This window comes from Lolium rigidum, chromosome 3 (genome assembly GCF_022539505.1).
Source record: "Lolium rigidum isolate FL_2022 chromosome 3, APGP_CSIRO_Lrig_0.1, whole genome shotgun sequence".
NCBI lineage: Eukaryota > Viridiplantae > Streptophyta > Magnoliopsida > Poales > Poaceae > Lolium > Lolium rigidum.
Window position 1 is genome coordinate 245584487 of NC_061510.1, and position 9175 is coordinate 245593661.

Genomic DNA, 9175 nt, shown 5'->3' on the forward strand with positions numbered 1-9175 from the left:
TATATGCAGCCACCCTAGGTGCTTCAAAGCGAATATCGGCTGGCAAAACTACTTCTGCTCCGTAAACAAGGAAGAATGGAGTATACTGTGTTGACCTATTTGGTGTAGTCCGCAAACTCCAAAGTACAGACGGTAATTCCTCGACCCAAGCTCCGACTGCACCTGTGAGGCGCTTTTTAATGCCATCGCATATTAGGTCGTTGATCCTTTCTACTTGCCCATTGGTTTGAGGATGTGCAACCGAAGCGAATTTGAGCTTGATACCATTGCTATCACAGAATTGATGGAATTCCTTAGAATCAAAATTAGTTCCATTGTCTGTAATGATGCTATGAGGCACACCAAAACGGCAAGTTATACCTTTGAAGAATTTGACAGCAGTTTTGGCTGTTTGATTTGTGACTGGTATGGCCTCGATCTATTTGGTGAATTTATCAACTGCTACCAATAGATGAGTATGTCCACCAGGCGATGATCTCGGCAGTGGACCAACTTGATCGAGCCCCCATTGTGCAAAGGGCCAGGCCAAAGGTATTGTCATTATATCCGTCGCAGGTGCATGTGGCTTTGGTGCGAAACATTGACAAGGGTCGCACTTCCAAACTAAGTCTCTTACATCGGCTGCTGTTGTCGGCCAATAAAACCCAGCTCTGAAATTTTTGGCTACAAGAGCCCTACTACTTGCGTGATGACCACAAGTTCCTTCGTGTACTTCTTGCAACAGAGCTTTTCCATCGTCAATGGCGATACACCGTTGGAAGATGCCAGAGATGCTTCGCTTATAAAGTTCACCATCCACTATGGCAAAAGCCTTAGATCGATGCACGATGCGTTTAGCTTCCGTCGGATCATCTGGTAATCGTTGTTCAATCAAATATGCTAATAAAGGTTCAGTCCATAAGGGCTCAAGGAGATGAACTTGCCCTGTAGATTTATCTGTAAGATCTTCGATAACTTCCTGGAGCTCAGCCCCCGAGTTAGTAGCCGATACTTCTGGGGGTGCCGAAGTTTTTTCTTTAATGGACCTTTGAGTAATTACTTCATAGAAGACTCCATCTGGAATAGAGGAACATGTGGATCCTATATTAGCCAAGGCGTCGGCTTCCTCGTTGCTGGCTCTGCCGATGTGTTTCAGCTCGCAACCTTCAAACTTGGCTTCCATCAATTGATATAACTGATGATAAGCAATCATGTTGTCACTTACAGCATCGCATAAATTCATCGACTGCTGGACTACGAGATTTGAATCTCCATAGATATCCAAATGAGTGGATCCACATGCTTTGGCCATACACATCCCATGTAATAGTGCTTCGTATTCTGCTTCATTATTTGTTGGCAGCGGAAAGTTCATCCTTAAAATATATCTCATTTTGTCTCCTTGTGGCGAGATTAACACTACTCCAGCCCTGCACTTGTGCTTCGCTTCGATCCATCGAAATACATCGTCCAAGATCCGGACATGTCGGGTGCTGCCGGGATTTATGACTGGATCCAACCAACCAAGAAATCGGGGAGGACCTGAGATTTGATTGTTGTCCGGTTAACATAAGAAATATCATGCGGTGCTAACTCGATAGCCCATTGTGATACTTTTCACGTAGCCTCTGGGTTGATAAGTATGTTCTTCAACGGTGCTTCGGTTACAATGATGATCGGATGCTCTGCGAAGTAATGTCGTAGTTTGCGTGTTGTCCTCCATACGGCATATGCCAACTTCTGGTGATGAGGATATCGCTGTTTTTCCTGTGTAAGCACCTCACTAAGATAGTAAACAGGACATTGTACGCCATGGACGTTCCCTGCCTCTGTTCGTTCGACGTCGAGTACAGTGCTAAAAACTTGCACGGTCGCAACTATGTAGAGCAGCATTGGTTCCTTTTCCTGTGGAGTCACGAGGATTGGAGAGGTCGACAGGACCTTTTTTAAGTTTTCGAAAGATTCCTGTGCCTCGGCCATCCATTCAAACTTTTCAGATTTCTTCATCAGCTGGTAAAATGGCAAGGCCTTTTCTCCCAATTTTGCGATAAATCTGCTAAGCGCCGCCAACCGTCCTGCCAATTGCTGCACCTGCTGCAAACTCCTTGGCGGTTCCATGTCGAGAACAGCTTTAATTTTCAAAGGGTTAGCTTATATCCCTCTAGCTGAAATAAAGTACCCAAGTACTTGGCCTCCCGGCACCCCAAAGAAGCATTTCTTCGGGTTCAGCTTGATTTTGTATCTGTCGAGGTTGTCGAAAGTTTCTCTTAAATCATCAATGAGAGTAGCTGCATTTCTGGTTTTGACGAAGATGTCGTCGATGTAGACCTCGATATTTCGGCCAATTTGCTCTCCAAGGCAAGCTTGCATGCACCGCTGATAGGTTGCACCCGCGTTTTTCAGTCCAAAAGTCATGACATTGTAACAGTAAACGCCATGCGGAGTTATAAATGCAGTTAACTCTTGGTCTTCTTTTTTGAGCTTGATATGATTATACCCTGAGTAAGCGTCGAGGAACGAGAGACGATCGCAGCCTGCTGTGGAGTCGACTATTTGATCGATGCGAGGCAGCGGAAAATGATCCTTTGGACAATGCTTATTGAGGCTTGTGTAATCGATACACATACGAAGAACTGTTGTATCTTTCTTTGGCACCATGACTGGGTTAGCTACCCATTCGGCTTCTTTGAGCTCCCGAATAAAACCAACCTTGCGGAGTCGATTAACTTCTTCGCCAATAGCTTTTCTTTTTGGTTCTGAGAAACGACGTAACGTCTGCTGTAGGGGTTTAGCTTTGGGGTCAACATTGAGGGCGTGCTCAGCGAGTTCCCTGGGAATACCTGGCATGTCGGATGGTTCCCATGCAAATATTTTCTAGCGCTCACGGAGGAACTCGATGAGCGCGCCTTCCTATGCGACAATAAGATCTGTCGATGTGTTAACCATTTTCTTCGGATCAGAGGGATATACTTGATGCTTCTTGGCTTCCTTAGAAATGTCAAATTCATCGGATTTTACGTTCCGATTATCGGCAGGAGGTTGTGTATGGTCAGTGACAACATCGAGTGCATTAAGTTCTTCCCTGACTCCAAACTTTGAAGCAATCTTCTGAAAATCCCTATCGCAGTTATCAGAACGAGAAAAGCTTCTGTGAACAGTTATTGCTGTCCCATTATTGCCTGGCATCTTCAACTTTAAGTATGCATAATGAGGTACCGCCATGAATTTGGCAAACGCTGGTCTGCTGTGACGCCCCCGAACCGGTACCATGAGGATTCCAGCGATCCCGCCGAAATCCGCATGATATCGATTCAGAGACGCCCTCCGACACGACGTGTGCGACGAATCACACACGTGATGCCAGAGGAATTAACACGAGCGGTAACATTACAACAGGATTACAATAGAGCCCACAAGAAACATATATTACAACAACGACTCCAACGAGTCAAGATACAAATATACAATACAAAGATCCAAATCATACAGAAGATCAAATATGTCCGAGTACGGACAAGATACAAATTGGACTAACAGTCCTGAAGATAACCAGTGACGTCCATAACCCTGCCTAGGCCAAGCCGGAAGGGTAACCTTGCTAACGTCATCTTCATTGATCATGTCTTCATACCTGCCCGGTTATGTCCCATAGAAGCAGCAATAAGTACGGGTTCGTACTTAACAAGACTTCAAGACGTATAAGCATTCGTCAACCAGTCGTCCTTTGTACTTGAGGCACGCAGGGGACTTAGAGGACGCAAGAGAAACGTCATAGGCAATATGGTGGGGCTAAGCGGCAGCGCGCAAGCACTAAAAACCTATAGAGACACTCTACAACATTCGTCTAATCAGAGAAGATGAGAGAGCGCATAAACTAACAGTTCTATACTCTGCAAACATAACACAGCCGATGCGTTTCCCCTTCGCAAAGAGGTACTTACAAAGGCACTCACACGATTGACAAGTTTTAACTAGTTATTATTTAAGTTGTTCTATCTTACTACACAAGTTATTAATATTGAAACAGCAGGTGTAAGTTGTCTATGGTCGAGTCATACAGCTCCAAGTCGTCCATAACCGCGGACGCGACTTATCGATAAGATTGTAACCCTGCATGGGTGCCCAAATGTGCCACACGCACGCTCAACCCACTTGTGACAGGTGGATATCACGACTCGCACTCTCCTTCACCACAACAATATCCAGGAAGCCACCTAACTAAGTTAACCCGTTTCAGAGTCTGATCGGAACTCCGAGGCGGACCTAGCTGTTGCGAGAACGGCTAAGAGGATCAGAGCCCACTAGAGGATGACCTCTTAACAATGCGGACCGCACCTACGAGCGTGCAAGAGACAACGGGGTTACAAGGCACTCACGGCTTCCCCAAAAGTAACATCATATCATCTGACCACAAAGAAACAAGCTTGCACGCCCGATAGAAGCAAAACATTCAAACTAATTGTGGTCACTGGACAAAGCTGTAGATACCGGTAGTGGTCAAGGGGAGACCCGGTAAGCATACCCACGTGTGGTTAGAGCGCTCAGTCTCGGAACAGATAACAAGAGCTCGGGGTCCTAAGATATTTAGGAAACACAAGTGAGCCGTCACAAAACGATCAGCTGATCCACCGATGCCTCCGCTAAACAATTATCAACAACTAAAATAACCATGATTCTTCCCAACATATAACCGATAAGATAACAATAACGGTAACGAGATAAAACAGCACTAGCATGCACTACGACTCGCAAGGTAGACTCGATAACCAAACAATAGCCGTGGGAGGTGATGGTGGCAATATGGGCTGCTTAAGGTAACAAGTGGAAAGGACACGTGACAAGAACGCAACTTGAGGATAGCATAAGGGAGAAGGCAAAATAAAATAGGTGAGCTACTCCTGCAGGGACAGGAGTATAGGGAAATGCTTGCCTGTTAAAGCTTGCCGAGGGACATCCGGAGATCTCGTCGTATCTCACAACACCACTTCGCGATCCTATCCGCGAAGAAACAAATGCTGGAACACACATTGGATGCAAATCTTACTACTACGGAAGAAGAACCAGCATGATCAAGATGATATGCATGACATGGCATAGATGGTGCAATGCAACTTATCCATATTAAGCGGAGTCGCTACCCCGGCACACAAATTAGAGTTGGAGTTGCAGTTTTTACCGGCAAATTTAAGGGTGGATTAGCATAGCAACATGGCAGGGGTGAGCTACATCAAAGTTAAATGAAACCGGGACAACATTTATATAATATCCCACATATTCCATATATTATCTATGGTGATAATGCAAACTATCACGAAATTATATGAAACATGATGCAGCAGCAAGTATGGACGGCATATTCATGTTCAGCACATTTTTCTGATCAATTTTCATATAGAACACTTTTTATTTCGAGTTACATATTAAAAGATATTGATTTTGCAAGTTTATAACATTTTCTGCCATTTTCCAGAAAACAGGAAAGATGCTGGGGCTTTTCTCACCGGGACAGAAGCAGCCTGGGTCGCTGACCTGCGGGGCCAGAGATGCTGACGTGGCTGCTGACAAGGCAACGACCACGGTTTAGGAAACAAAAGCTGGCAGGGGGCTTTCTGAAAGATTCCTAGATCCAGATCTGGAAGGTTTTTCTCACCGAGAGGGACTCCAGCCGTAGTCACAGACAGGTGGGGCCAGGGGTCCGATGTGGCGCCAGCGTGGCGAAGCTTGACTGCGCGCTCAGCAGGTGTTCGACGCGGGGATGCCAGCGCGGGGCGGTGACCACCGCGGATAGACAGGGTGGCGCGCGGGCGATGTCGGGCGTCCCAGGAAGCGAGGGAGAGGCGTCGGGTTCGCCTCGACGAGGCGGACCATGTGGAGGTGGCGCTGACACCTGGAGGTCACCGGAGAGGCGCCGGCGGCGAGGTTCTACGGAGGAGGCGATGGCCACCACGGTGAAGAAGGGTTTCCCGGATGCAAAACGATGAGAAACGATGTCTAGGGGGATGCGCAACTATACCAGGAACACGCAGGCGGGCCCGGTTTGGCTGGAGGAGGTCGAGTTCGGCCGGAATTTGGAGAAGACGACGGCGGCCAGTGTTCGGGAAGGAGATCCGTGGTGACGTTTCTGAGGGCTCCAACACGATTCCTTTTTAGAGGACGACGTGGCGCATCCGTCGGTGCCCTCGAAACGGTGGGGGATGGTCTGCAGCGGCGGCGCCATGGCGAGGAGGAGGAGGTGCTGTGGGGTTTTCTCTGGTGGGTGAAGAAAACGGGATTGGGAGGAAGAAGAACATGGCGGCGCGAGGAGAGGAGAAAGGCTAGGGTTTCTGGGGCATGGCTTTAAGGAGGGAAAAGGGAGCAGGTGAAGGCAGGCGCGGTGGTTGGTGATACGTCTCAAACGTATCCATAATTTCTTATGTTCCATGCTACTTTTATGACAATACTCACATGTTTTATACATACTTTACATCATTTATATGCATTTTCCGGCACTAACCTATTAACGAGATGCCGAAGAGCCGATTCGTTGTTTTCGCTGTTTTTGGTTTTAGAAATCCTACAAAGGAAATATTCTCGGAATTGGACGAAATCAACGCCCAGGGTCTTATTTTTCCACGGAGCTTCCAGAAGACCGAAGAGGATACGAGGTGGGGCGACGAGACGCCGACACCACGGGGCCGCGCGGCCCGGGTGGGGCCCGCGCCGCCCTACTTTGCCCCAACGAAACAAGGTGAGGTTGTCAATCTCACCGGCTTGTCAGTAACAAAGGATTAACCGTATTGTGTGGAAGATGATTGTTTGCAGAGAAAACAGTAAAAACAAGTATTGCAAGAGATTGTATTTCAAGTAAAGAGAATTGGACCGGGGTCCACAGCTCACTAGAGGTGTCTCTCCCATAAGACGAACAAGCATGTTGGGTGAACAAATTACAGCTGGGCAATTGACAAATAAAGAGAGCATGACAATGCACATACATATCATGATGAGTATAGTGAGATTTAATTGGGCATTACGACAAAGTACATAGACCGCCATCCAACCGCATCTATGCCTAAAAAGTCCACCTTCAAAGTTATCATCCGAACCCCTCCAAGTATTAAGTTGCAAGCAACAGTACAATTGCATTAAGTATGGTGCGTAATGTAATCAACAACTACATCCTTAGACATAGCATCAATGTTTTATCCCTAGTGGCAACAACGACAACACAACCTTAGAACTTTCGTCACTCGTCCTGGTGTCAATGCGCATGAACCCACTATCGAGCATAAGTACTCCCTCTTGGAGTTAAAAGCATCTACTTGGCCAGAGCATCTACTAGTAACGGAGAGCATGCAAGATCATAAACAACACATAAGCATAACTTTGATAATCAACATAACAAGTATTCTCTATTCATCGGATCCCAACAAACGCAACATATAGAATTACATATAGATGATCTTGATCATGATAGGCAGCTCACAAGATCCGACAATGATAGCACAATGGGGAGAAGACAACCATCTAGCTACCGCTATGGACCCATAGTCCAGGGGTAGACTACTCACTCATCACTCCGGAGGCGACCATGGCGGTGTAGAGTCCTCCGGGAGATGATTCCCTCTCCGGCAGGGTGCCGGAGGCGATCTCCGGATCCCCCGAGACGGGATCGGCGGCGACGGCGTCTCGCAAGGTTTTCCGTATCGTGGCTCTCGGCACCGGAAGTTTCGTCACGGAGGCTTTAAGTAGGCGGAAGGGCAAGTCGAGAGGGGCACAGGGGCCCCGCATGACGAGGCGGCGCGGCCAAGGGGGGCCGCGCCGCCCTAGGGTTTGGCTCCCCGTGGCCCCACTTCCTTTCTTCTTCGGACTTCCGGAAGCTTCGTGAGAAAATAGGCCTCTCGGGCTTTTATTTCGTCCAATTCCGAGAATATTTCTTTACTAGGATTTCGAAACCAAAAACAGCAGAAAACAAAGAATCGGCACTTCGGCATCTTGTTAATAGGTTAGTTCCGTAAAATGCACGAATATGACATAAAGTGTGCATAAAACATGTAGATAACATCAATAATGTGGCATGGAACACAAGAAATTATCGATACGTTGGAGACGTATCAGCATCCCCAAGCTTAGTTCTCGCTCGTCCCGAGCAGGTAAAACGATAACAAAGATAATTTCTGGAGTGACATGCCATCATAAACTTGATCATACTATTTGTAAAGCATATGTAGAGAATGCAGCGATCAAAACAATGTGTATGACATGAGTAAACAAGTGAATCATAAAGCAAAGACTTTTCATGAATAGCACTTCAAGACAAGCATCAATAAGTCTTGCATAAGAGTTAACTCATAAAGCAATAATTCAAAGTAAAGGTATTGAAGCAACACAAAAGAAGATTAAGTTTCAGCGGTTGCTTTCAACTTGTAACATGTATATCTCATGGATATTGTCAACATAGAGTAATATAATAAGTGCAATAAGCAAGTATGTAGGAATCAATGCACAGCTCACACAAGTGTTTGCTTCTTGAGGTGGAGAGAAATAGGTGAACTGACTCAACATTGAAAGTAAAAGAATGGTCCTCATAGAGGAAAAGCATCGATTGCTATATTTGTGCTAGAGCTTTGATTTTGAAAACATGAAACAATTTTGTCAACGGTAGTAATAAAGCATATGCATCATGTAAATTATATCTTATAAGTTGCAAGCCTCATGCATAGTGTACCAATAGTGCCCGCACCTTGTCCTAATTAGCTTGGACTACCCGGATTATCACCGCAATACATATGCTTTAACCAAGTTTCACAAAGGGGTACCTCTATGCCGCCTCGTACAAAGGTCTAAGGAGAAAGCTCGCATTTGGATTTCTCGCTTTTGATTATTCTCAACTTAGACATCCATACCGGGACAACATAGACAACAGATAATGGACTCCTCTTTTAATGCTTTAAGCATTTGACAACAATTAATTCTTTTCTCATTAGAGATTTGAGGATATTTGTCCAAAACTCGAAACTTCCACCATGAATCATGGCTTTAGTTAGCGGCCCAATGTTCTTCTCTCACAATATGCATGCTCAAACCATTCAACTCAGTGTAGATCGCACTTACTTCGTACAAGACGAACATGCATAGCAACTCACATGAAATTCAACAATGAGTTGATGGCGTTCCCCGCAAACATGGTTATCGCACAACAAGCAACTTAATAAGAGAT